Source organism: Asparagus officinalis, chromosome 2 (genome assembly GCF_001876935.1).
Source record: "Asparagus officinalis chromosome 2, Aspof.V1, whole genome shotgun sequence".
In the NCBI taxonomy this organism is placed as follows: Eukaryota; Viridiplantae; Streptophyta; class Magnoliopsida; order Asparagales; family Asparagaceae; genus Asparagus; species Asparagus officinalis.
In genome coordinates, this window is record NC_033795.1 from 48,598,130 (window position 1) to 48,611,595 (window position 13,466).

Genomic DNA, 13,466 nt, shown 5'->3' on the forward strand with positions numbered 1-13,466 from the left:
AAACCATGTGCTAATAAACCATGTGCTCAAACCATACCACTAAATGACTCATCTCATGACTCATTATACATGGTATGTGTATTTCATAAATGAGAATACCAAATCAATATTGTATTTTATAAATACGATATTTTGTAATTTTCTAATCATTGATTAATAAGCCATCATATGACCAAAAAGTCAATGAGTTAACCAAAAGTCAACTGTTGACCAAAGAGTCAACTAGTTGACTAAAAGTTAACTTTATAGGAAAAATACTAGAATTCATTTCCTAAGCACATAGCATTCCGATTTTATCGATATACATAACCGTTTTTGTGTATCCGATAAAATGATATATGTGTATCAATCATACGCATCACTCTATAAATTGTGTTTCATAGGATTCAAGTACGCGCTTGGTGTGACTCTAGGGTCCAACTTAAGAACTCAGTAGTGGATCATATCTCATATATGCGTATCAATCATACGCATTACTCTATAAATTGTGTTTCATAGGATTCAAGTACGCGCTTGGTGTGACTCTAGGGCCCAACTTAAGAACTCGGCAGTGGATCATATCCACAAGTACAACAGAGGTGCTAGCTACACATGAAGACTACCCGGGTATAAGTTGTGATAAATGTTTGCAAGATGCTTACAAAATTTTATCAGGACCACTCAGTGATAATGCCATACAGTCCGGTCTCTTCGTTAAACCATGTCAAACTATTGAGCCTAGGGTATGGAAAACTGTCAAACCCTAATTGCTCAATTAGTGTTTATAGATATTAAACTCATAACCTATAAGATCAAACTGACACTCAGTTTATCTTATTTATCTCGGCCAAGGATTTCCAGGTTATAGTTATATCATACAATATTATGACATTAACCCCCTATACTAGGAGAGACGAATCCCATATTAGCATCTTAATATCTACTTATGCCTCAGGATGTACCTAACAAGAACTGTTATGCACAACTCGAAAAGAACTGTGGTTAGGTAAAAGTCTAAGTACACCTATACTGACATGTAAGATATTGTACTCATGCTTCAGGTTAAGAGACTACTGTGTACTATATCACTTAAGAACTACTATTTGACAGTTAAGTATAATTACCAACTAGATGTTCTCAGTGAGTCGTTCAGTCAACTCATTCACTAATGAGTCACTTGTATACTATATCTTGATGTCTCACATCAATAATCTAAGAAATGGATCATCGTCCTTCCAAAAAAGAAATAAAGTATACACTAGTCTTACCAAAGTGATGATGTCCCATTTCAACACTTCATCGACTAGGAACATTTTAGAATATACGTTAGCGACAAATCAGATCTCTTCATTACGATCATATCCGAAATATCTGATAGTCTAGTATCATTCTAAGGACTTTATCTGTATTTAAAAAATACCAGATAAATCTGACCAAAATAGCATACTATTATTTAGAATAAGGATGTTATATTCATATAGGTCCTGTTACAACATACAATTATTGCCTGCAGGGCACCTATATCTAACAACGTCATCATTTTCCCAAATGATGTTCGTTTTCCTAACTTAGGCCTACCAAGTGATGTGCCTTCGTTTCTATCATCATCATCATACTACCAAGTCACTGAACGATGTCATCTTCCTAAAGTCGTCATTTTCCCAAATGACGTTCGTTTTCCTAACTTAGGCCTACCAAGTGATGTTCCTTCATTTCTATCATTATCATCCTACTACCAAGTCACTGAACGATGTCATCTTCCTAACGTCGTCATTTTCCCAAATGATGTTCGTTTTCCCAACTTAGGCCTACCAAGTGATGTGCCTTTGTTTCTATCACCATCGTCATATTGCTAAGTCATTGAACGATATGATTTTTCTAACATCGTCATTTCTCTAAATGATGTTCGTTTTCCAACTTAGGTCTACCAAGTGATATTCCTTTGTTTCTATTACCATCGTCATACTGCTAGGTCACTGAACGATGTAATTTTCCTAACGTCGTCATTTCCCTAAATGATGTTCATTTTCGATGTGATTTTCCTAACGTCGTCATTTCCCCAAATGATGTTTGTTTTCCAACTTAGGCCTGCCAAGTGATATGTCTTTGTTTTTTTTGTCGTTATTTTTCTAAGTCATTGAATGACTTGATTATCCTAACATCATCATTTTTATAAATGACGTTCGTTTTCCTAATAAGTTTGCTATGTGTTGAGTTTCGTTCTTAACACTTAGTCATATTTTGAACTTCGTTTTCCTACATTTGATCTGAAGCCTAAAAAAAGGGCTAAGGATAGAAGAGAAATCTTATCACTAAAGTCTAAGAGAAACTCTTTGACAACTCATCATACTGAGGGGAAAAGTATGGCTAGTCCAACTCAAACGATAGTTGGTAAGGACAACTCAAGTCCGTTAATAGCTGAGGGTTTGCTAAAAATCCTATGTTAATCTTCAATTGTACAAAAAATAAGATAACGATATGTGGATAAAATATAAATTTTATTCATATATAATTAAAAGTACAGAGACTCGAAGTACATAGATTGAACTTAGAAGACTCGAACTACATTACGAGGTTCGGTTACAAGTTCTTTCAGTTACACTACGAGGTTTAGTTACAAGTTCTTTCAACTACAACACGAAGTTCAGTTACAAGTTTTTGACAACCTTCGAGATTGCACTACGAGCCTTGTTCGCAACGACGTCGCTGTTCTTGTTGTTGAAGTTCCATCTTTCGTTCCTAGGTATGAAGTCTTCCCCATACCCAACTTTTTACTTGGGTGCTTGTAGCACACGCCTACTTACTTGGGTAAGCTGACTATTAATAGAAACACCACAAGCTCTGAGCATAGGATTAGCATTTCTCCCATCTCCGCAGAATATGAAGGCAGCTCTAACATTGTTACTGACTCCTCCGAAAGGAAGCACTTCACTGAGTCTACGAAGCTGCCACATAGACCGAAGTCCAGAAATGGGACTGCATTCTTAGGGGCGCATGGCATGTCAAAACAGTAAGCATGTTTGGACTTAGGATATCTCATAGAGGTTATATTCAAAAGTCCAACAAGTTGTCGAAATATATTCTGATTTCGACTTTGGAAAATTGAGAAATCCTCAAATGAGTGAGCTACTACAAAGACCAAGAGATCAATGATCAGACCAGAAGCGTTACCTAAAGTGACAGCGTTATCAACTTTGCCTACCTCACCGGTGACGATTATCGAAGCTTGGAAGTTAGTGGGAAGCAAAGAGGGAAGCCTTAAAATGCAAAGTCCCCTCTGAGTCATTTTGAAACAAGACACAGAAGAGGAAGATGAATCCTCTCGGAAAGTAATGACCCATTTATATTCTGTCAATCGGATCTAATCCGTGGTGGTCCATGGACTAACGCGTCTCTAGCACATGAAATGATCCCACGTAAGTAGCGGGTTATAAATATCATCTGCGTGTGTTTGAAAAGAGTTGTAATTTTTATTTTATTTGTGTAAGCAAGTAATCTTATAAAAATATTAACTCTTTTAAATCTATAATTGATAAACAATTATAATGGATTCGATAAATAAACCAACTTTCAATGCAAATACGCTAGCGACCACAGTAGGAGCCAATAGCCATTATGTCGAGGCTGTCGTACCACAACCATAGATCAAGATCCCGGTTGAAGAAGAGGTCGAGTACGAGTTCGACCAGGCCGAGTTCGACCAGGCCAAATTCGAGGAACACCTCTCCTCATCCTCATTAAGATCTTCCTCGTCCCGCAAGTACAGGAAGATATCGGCATCAAAGGAGGCTCAGGATGACTCTCGCCTAATTTGTTGTTGAGGCTTCCCTTCGTAACGCTCCTCCGACATCCAAGGAAGCCGAGATTTTAGATCACAACAACTCCTCTTCAGTCCAGGAGTTGTTTAACAAAGGCGCGCCAATTCTGACAAAGAGGGCTCATCAGAGACAACACCAACGCCTCGCACGTCAGCTTGCCAAGGCATTGGAATCGATCGACGGGATTCGTTATCACACGGATCTGAAGTTCAGGGGGCGCCAAGCGCCTCAACAACAAGAAAATGGCCCCTCCTTCAAGCCACCGGCCAGCGAATGGGTTTGTATCAAAATGACTCGTTCAACTCTCAAGGAGCGCATCCAGAAGCGCCGCATGCATGCCTTAGCATAAAAGGAGAAAGACACGAAGGAGGACAAGGTGGCCATGAAACCGCCAAAACCATGCCAAGAATGGAGGCCGAAATCCAAAATAGCAACTCGGACAAGCGTTGAGACACTTGAAAATTACGAGCCCGCCAAGCGTGGCTTGGGCCACCTCAAGCTGGCCCGTGCTATGGCCGAGCCAGCTCAGCCTGGCTGACACTTGCCTCGCCTCCCACAGATATTTTTGAGTCCCCATCTGCTTTTGTTCCTATTCAAGTTAATCCAATATCTTTGGTGAAGTTCCATAGCAGCGTGGATCTTTCCTGATTCAAGATGAAAATCACGGATCACCTTGGTCCTTTGCACGGGGAACGAGACAAACTTTCGATCAAAAAATGCTTGGGTCTGGTGAATGAATCCCGAGTGTCTATTCAAGCTAGGGGTCGTACACACACTCCCTTCAAGTCAAAGCCATCCCATGAAGGGAAAATTTTGATAACCGCTCGCTTGGGGTTATGTGTTGAAGTCCAAGAGCCTATTGAGGTCTCACGTTCTCGTAGGCGTGGTTCCAAACGTGTGACTCCTAAGAACGCTAATAAGGCATCACGTCCTCAGATGAAGACATCTCCGTTACACGATAATGTCAAACATAGGGATTCAAACCAACAGCTGATAGGTTGCTCCAACTACAACATCGATGAGTTGTACTATCCGACTGGGGTATGAATAAATCTTGTAAGAGAAGTACTATAGAATTAGACTCTCACTGTCCTTATGAGAGGTTAATCAGGGTAGTATTATCAGAGTGTAGCTACCCCAAGACTGCTCCACTAAGAGTCTCAGTATTCGAAAGAATCTCTACTGAAGTGTCCAAATCTAAATCAAGATGTTTCTACAAGAAGAAATTTGACGATCATGATGACGAGCTTCCAGAAGTTACCATCAATATGGCCAATAAAGGAAAATCGATAAGGCATTACAGCTCTGACTCTTTCTCGGAGGCATCTCAACGTATCGCTTGGTTACGGTCAGGAACTAAACGACCTAGACTGGATAGAGGACACTCCTCGAAGGATGAAATATCAGATGCCAACTTCGCGGTCGCTTTCGACAATACAGTCTCTAGCACAGGATAATCTCATGAGGCGTTCATGATCAACGTTGAACAAATGGTCAAAATCCTCAAAGACGCTCTAGCCAAACAGAAAGAGAATTTCAAGTTTGAAATGGAAATGACTGGGCAACGGATAAAGGAATTGCATGATCAACAGATTCAAGTTTTATCAAATCAAATTGGTGAATCTAGCCGTCACAACGCTACTAATCAAGTAGATAGCGATTCAGAAGTGGAAGAGAATCTCAATCCTGATATCCTTCCTGTTGACCAAAATGCTGGGGGTGATCCCACCAAGGATGATAATGCTGGGGGCGGTCTAGTTATTCCTTCCAAAATTGCCCGAAGGAAAATGCGGGTAAGGACGAGCAAATGAAAGACTTGGAGAGCAAGATCAACATACCGATGTCCGCTCAAGAGGTAAAGAAGACTGGTATTCTATGTCCTTACCCAAGGGAGTGGGAGTCAATCCCGTATCCGGCGAAGTTCAATCTAATTAACTTCACACCGTTCGACAGAAAGGGCTCACCCACTCAACATCTAACTTAGTTCAAGTCCCAACTAGGTGTGATCTCCGGCAACAAATCTTTGATGATCCGATCATTCGTTAGCACCCTTCATGAGGCCACCTTCGATTGGTACTACCGTCTCAAGTCAGGAAGTATCAACAGCTAGAACGATATGGAAAACTCATTCCTCAATAACTTCTTCGATGATGACACTGAAGTGTCAATCGGAGCCCTTTTGGACGAGAATCAAAAGGACGGAGAGTCAGTTGATAGCTTTGTTAAACGCTTCCATAACAAGACAATGAATTACAGGGATCCTATCACAGAGGAATTCGTCTTACAGACATGCCATAACAATCTCTCCATCGATGTGCTGGAAGCCTTGGGGGTCATGTTATTCACAATATGAAAAGAATTAAAATTACGCGAGGAATAGGCTAAACGCTTTCTCAAAAGAAAAAAACTTGAAAGAGCTCAACCAATGACTAAACTCCTGAACTCAAATTTTTCTTCTCGTGGTAAGGGAAAGGCACCTGTAGCGGCTATTGACGCTAATCAGATATCACAACAGTAACCTTAGAATCAGTGAAGGACTCTGGATCCAAGACTTTAAAAAGAGTACTCCTTCAAGGATGAAGAGGTTCCAGCTATCTTCAAATACCTCCTTGAAAATAACAAACTCCTTCAAGGATGAAGAGGTTCCAGCTATCTTCAAATACCTCCTTGAAAATAACAAAATCAAGCTGTCACCTATTACGAATCAGGAGGAAGCTAACTCTTCAAATACCTCCTTGAAAATAACAAAATCAAGCTGTCACCTATTACGAATCAGGAGGAAGCTAACAACACTTCGGATCCAAAGTACTGTACGTACCATAGGAGGATCCTTCATCCTACCAAGACTTGCTTCACCCTCAAGAACAGCATTCAAGCCTTGGTTGATGCCGGTATTATAACACCGAAATGAGCCGAATGAGAACGGTTTACTCTAAAGAGTATACGAGTATAAACTGCTTCTCTAAAACTCCAAAGAGTATAAGAGTATAAATTGCTTCTCCCTTTCCTCCGATGAGTCCAAGAGGTTAAACTGCTTCTCTCATTCCTCCGATGAGTATAAGAGGTTAAACTGCTTCTTCCATTTCTAATAATGGGAAGTTCCTGGAGAATATTACTCTTAATATTCATAAGGATAATCCAATAATGTAGCTGAATACAATTGGATTCAGGTTCGCCAAAGATCTAGGGGTGGAATACCTCAATGCATTCCAAAGGGAAGTTCCGGAAGGATACTACACATGGTATTCTTAAGGATAACCCAAAACCGATTATTCAAGGTGAAAACTAATCATCGGAATAATTCATTCTTAATCATGATTAAGAACCTCCCACTATGGCTATTTAATCATTTCCAAGATGATTAAAACCCTCCTATTGTGACTTTCGGAGTACTCTTTCATTGAGATGAGATTCAATGACTGCATATGGTCAATCTTTCCTCACGAAACTCTCAGGGTGTAATTTTGAAGTACTTAATGATTCATGGTCCTCCACCACAAAATCTCTCACTGATCAAATTAATTGATGGTGGGTCTACTAAAATTCTTCATGGTTAAATCTATTCAAACTCCCACTACGTTTAAGCCTTTAACACTCCCACTGTTGAAGTCCTGACACGACATCTAAAATTTTAATCTACTGATTCATGGTGATTATCAAACCCCTTCGTGTTAAGTCCTAGCCACTTGACACCAAAACCCCCACTGAGTGATTTGTACAAGTCAACACTCTCACTGTTATTTGTACCTCCACTCCTATTTGGTCAAACATTTAAACAGTTAGGGCCAAAGCCAAAATCCCTCTTGATTCCTTCCATAAACGAGAGGTCCACTTTTAAATCGAGCGATCAAACCTTCCTTCAGTTAGGGTCACCTCAAACCTCCCACTTGGTCAAACCTTCCTGCAGTTAGAGCCAAAACTAGAGTTCCCTCTTGATAAACGAGAAATCCACCTTCAGATTGGTAATTAAACCTTCCGACAATTAGGGTTATCTGATTATTTTTTGAAATGAAGATCCCACTTTAAGTTTCTTTTGCACCTGGAGATAGAATATAAATTTTCCTCTCTAGCATCGGGTTCGTCTTTGCCCCAAGAGAAGACACCACCTTCTGACATCAAAATCCATGCCTTACGCGCATGTGAGACTTTATCTCGATCCCTAAATAGAGATAAGTCTGCATCTAACACATGCTGTAGGGTGGTCCGTTCCCGCAAAAATGACCAAGTCTACGCATTCAACACCGTAGCACCAAAAATCTATGCCTTTCATGCATAGAGAATTTTATCTTGAATCCTAAGTAGGGATAAGTTAACGCCTAACCCGCGTTAGCGGTTAGTCTTTTACCGTAAAAAGGACAAAAGCCTACATATTCAACATTATAGTAGGTCGTTATTAATGACGCCAAAATCCGTGTCTAACACACACGGGGGATTTTATCCCGAATCCTAAGTAGGAATAAGTCAGCGCCTAACACGCATTACCAGTTAGTCTTTTACTGTAAAAAGGACAAAAGCTCACGTATTCAACATCATGGCAGGCCATTATTAATAATGCCAAAATCCGTGCCTGACACGCACAGGGAATTTTATCCCGAATCTTATGTAAGGATAAGTCAGTGCCTAACACGCGTTGCTGGTTAGTCTTTTATCGTAAAAAAAGACAAAAGCTCACGTATTCAACATCGTGGCAGGACGTTATTAATAACGCCAAAAATCTGTGCCTAACACGCACAGAGAATTTTATCCTGAATCCTAAGTAGGGATAAGTCAGCACCTAACACGCGTTGTCGGTTAACCTTTCTCTATAAAAAGAACGCCAGGATTCACGTCTGGGGGATGTTATCTCAATCCCTGAATAGAGATAAGTCTACACCTAACACGTATTGTCAGTTAGTCTTTCCTTATAAAAAGGATGAAGCATATGTATTCAATATCATAGCATCAAGTCTAAGAGAGTTCATTCTCATAGCACAACATCACATGTGAAACAGATTTAGATAATTCATATGCGAGCCCGATTCAAACAGTAACCAGTAAAGACATATCAAATCCGTTGATGGCTGAGGGTTTGCCAAAAATCCTAAAGCATGTGCCTAACATGCGTTACCAGGTAGTCTATTCCCGCGAAAAAAGACGAAGTATATGTATTCAATATCATAGCGTCAAGTCTAAGAGAGTTTATTCTTTTAGCATAACGTCACCTGCGGCTCCCCGGAACTCTAATCCGTTGCCTGAAAAGAAGGGAAAACAAAAAGGAAAACAACAACAGCGTCAGAGTGCTTTAGTAAGATCATCTCCATCCACCTGTTGGCCTTCTTATTTTGATGATGATTTAACAAATAATTTATGACTAATATTGGTTTTAGTATTTTGTTTTGTGTTGTTTAGTATACATAGAAAAATGAGCTACATTGATATTGAAGCCTATGCAAATCAAGTCAATCAATCAAATTCAAGCTTCAGAAGATTCAATATTGGTATACTTAGAATAGGTTTATATATAATATATGCTAATTCTATAAGCTCAAATTTACACACACATACACATTTTGGTTTTGTATATTGTTATATATATACATATATATTTTGGTTTAGCTATATAGTTATAAAACAATATATATCTTCATTTTCACATTTATGAGTTTCATATTCTATTGAATTTACAAAATATTATGTTTATGGATAAATATTATGTTTATGGATTGAAGACTTATTCAAACTATTTTTATATCTTGTATAAGTCTATAAATCCATTCTAAAGTGTTTCAAAGCTTTGTTTAAGTCATTTTGTCAAAATCATGTGTTTCGATATTTCGCATTTTAACCGATTTTGCAGAATAATGAGATTTCACAAATGGGAAGTGCTATTTGAAAACTAGTTTTTGTAACATGTTCATTTTCATATTTACAAGTATTCCCCAAAGTTTTACATTTTTCTGAATTTGTTTGCTATTTTAAAGGCAGTTTAAAATTTTGAAATATACCTGGAGATGGGGGTATCATGGCGAGAGCTTAGGGCTATTGCGATTGTCAGAGCATTTCTGTTTTAAAATTGTGCATGTCATATATCTGTACGCGGTCGACCGGAGTGGTCGCAGCGGTCGACCGGAGTGGTCGAGGCGGTCGACCGCGAATTATCTAGAGACTTTCTCTATTTTTTAGACTTTCGCGGTCGACCGGCTTTGGCACTGTGGTCGACCGCCAAGTTAGCCGTTGCACAGTAACAACTAGTTTCCAGCTTTTATTATTTTAATATTTTAAGTGTTTTTGTTGGATTCTTGGGCTGGTTTCTTTAAGCCTATAAATACCATTTTGTATTAACTATTTACGACCACCCAAGAGAGTTTTAAACAAGTTTTAAAAGAGTTTAAAAGTTTGATTTAGTTTATTTTAAGTTTGGAGTTTGGTTTTCACAAAGAGGAGCTTACATCTTTGGTTGAGGAATTCATCCTCAAAATCTCATCATCCACTCTTTGTGTTTATAGAGAAGTTTCCCTAACTTATTACCTAGCATTTTTATTCTTCAATTTCATATCAATTTTACTGCTAGTTCTTTTGAGTTAGATTTTACTTATACTCATTTATCACACACATATCCCAATTGAGATTTTAGGATTACATACACTATATAGTGGATTGTGGTGAGTGATATTGTGAGAGTGAGATTCATTGTATTCTCATTCATAACTAGAGAAAAAAATTTGTAATTGAGCTTCATTTGTGTGAATCACTTTGTAATACACATTTACACCAAGAGGAGTGTGTGGTGAGGAAGTAGTCGATACCAAAAGGAGTGGCATCGGTTGTAAAGCCTAGTGAGAGGTAGTAAAGCTAAGCACTTGAGGGAGGCGATATGTGAGGACCAACACTTAAGGTTGTAGTTTGTGTATGTACATTGTGAGTGACTTATAGAGTTTTCGGTGAACTAGAAAACCGATTGTGTAGAGAAGTTCTGGCTTCCAAACCGGATGTGTCGTGATAGTGGATTCTCCCTGAGAGTGGAGAGCGGAGATGTAGGTCGGAAGGACCGAACTCCGTGGTCATATTATTGTGTTTGGTTTGCTCTTTGTGTCCACTATTTGTTTATATTGTTTCTTGTTTATTTTTTCCTTTTGAATATATATCCTTGCTTTAATTCAATTGAATATTTATATTGCTAGGATATATTTGTTAGTAATTTTTTAATTGGTATAAAATCAGAATTGGATTAGCATTGATCCTATTCACCCCCCCCCCCCCCCCCCCCTCACCACCCCAGGGGAAGGATTACTAAATGTGATGGAGGCTCTATCTATTATGCATAGTCTACCTAAATCGTTTACCCTGTATCTAAATAGGATTAATATTTAGAAACCCACAACAAGAGACGTAGTACGTCGAACGAAATAATCCAAACAAGGAAACCCTTATGTATATACTATATGTCTCAAATTGTGAATCACTAAGTATCAATTCTAAACTAGAATAAAAGATAAAAGAAAACAATACAAAAAAGTAAAGTTGTTGTAATATCATAAATATTGACCATATAACTCGCGCTACCCTTAGGTAGATGATGTGGATACAACAACTAAATCTCCTGTAACTCCCAAAAGTGAAGTAATCCAGTCACAATATAACTTAGCGATGAATCATATCCATAAATGGCTTCCACCAAAGACTCAGGCTATCAGATATATCACAATAAAATATCTCTTAAGGCTTTATAACTCATTACATTATCATGCAAAACAGACTACCAAATCAGGCATCCTAAATATGTACATAGCTCATTAGTCTCATCGCATCACTATGCTGGACGGACTACCACATTAGGTATCCTAAAATCATGACTCAATGGCCTGTACTAATGGCATATCGATGCACTATCCCAAGTAGTACTGAGCTATGCTCATCAACGATATCCATACATGCATACATATTATAATTAATTGTTAACTTAAACATGATCAAAACAATACATGTAATAATCCTCTTCGGGATATCCATATATGTGTTACGACTTAATTCGTGTATGCTCATGGTTGCACGTATATCATCGTATGGCTCGAATCCCATGTTCATGATGGAACGCGTAAGGAACAATCATCACACACAAAGATATGTGTCGGTCGACTGCCCCTAGGGCATCGGTCGATCAACGGAAAACATGCACAGAGTGCACACGAAAAAGGCCATATCGATCGACCGATTGATTCTAGTCGGTCGACCGACCAGAAAGGATTCAAACATCTTGAACGACACAGTCAGTCAACTGATCACTTAGGATCGGTCGACTGATTTCATTGTTTTAGATTTTCTCAGGTTCCTGTATTTTATAATTTCTCTTAAAAACATATTATTGTTAACATATAACATAACACAAGATTTTTAACTTTCGTAATTGTTTATCATAGGTTAACCTAAACATGATTACATCTCTTGAAAAATATATAATTAGGGTTTAGCATCCTAATTAACAAAAACACTCAATTAATTGATAAACTAGGATTTTAATCCAAACTAAAACATAATTAATAAATTAAAAGCAGCCCTAATGATCATGATCAACTATACTTATTAAACAAAGATTTAAAATATAGATCTTTTCATTGGTTTAAGATTTAACATCATGAACTAGGTTTTAATCATCAACATTAAGCCCTAAACATCAGATTAAACTTTAAGCATTAGGTTAAACAATTGATCACATTAAAACATGAGTTACTACAGGGAATAAGTTTGGAGGAAGATGATCTTGCCTCAAATTTTGTGTTGAAACTCCCAAACACACGTGCGTGCAAGATCCTCCTTCACCAAGATCACAAATCCTATCTTCCTCTTGACAAACACCTCAAGAAAACTCCCAGAAACTCACAATCTAGGGTTAGGGTTTGAGAGTGAAGGTGGCTGCTGATATATCACGTGAAAGATGATCAAAAGATGTTTAAAATGAGTATATATATATTCAGGGATACAACTAGGCTCGAAGCCAAACAAAACCGACCCGAAAACAAAACGCTGGAGCTCTGGAAGCCCGTCGATCGACCCGCCACAAGGCATCGGTCGACCGGTCGGGTATCATCGATCGACCGATCAGCCTAGGCCAGTCGACCGACCAGAACACATATTGACTTATAGTTTTGTGTCTGTGCATGGTTTTGTGCATGTTTACATCGTTGGCTTACAAAAATATATTGAATCGATCTCAAATCAATTTATAACATACTTAACCATTAATAAATGATATTTATCATGATATAACTCATTTATTATTATTTTTTATAATATATTTAAATTTACGGGGTTTTACAATCTCCAAGACATTCCAAACTTCAATAGGAATATCGTCCGTTCCTTTGGCTCATCCACTTTTTATTTTCTTTAGAGCATCTTTAACCTTGCTAATCCTAATTTTACGATAATATCTGTAGTTCCCATCATTCACTATATGGTCAAAATCTCTATTTTGCTCACTTGTTTGATTATCATTAAACAATTGATAAAAGTGACCCCTACACCTCTCTTTTATTTCCCCGTCGGTCACTAGAACTCTTTGATCCTCACTTTTAATACACCTAATATTACCTAAATCTCTACTTTTCCTCTCTCTAATATTAGTAAGCTTATATATATCTTTGTCTCCCTCATTGGATTCTAACTTCTTGTAAAAAATTTCATAATTTTTGT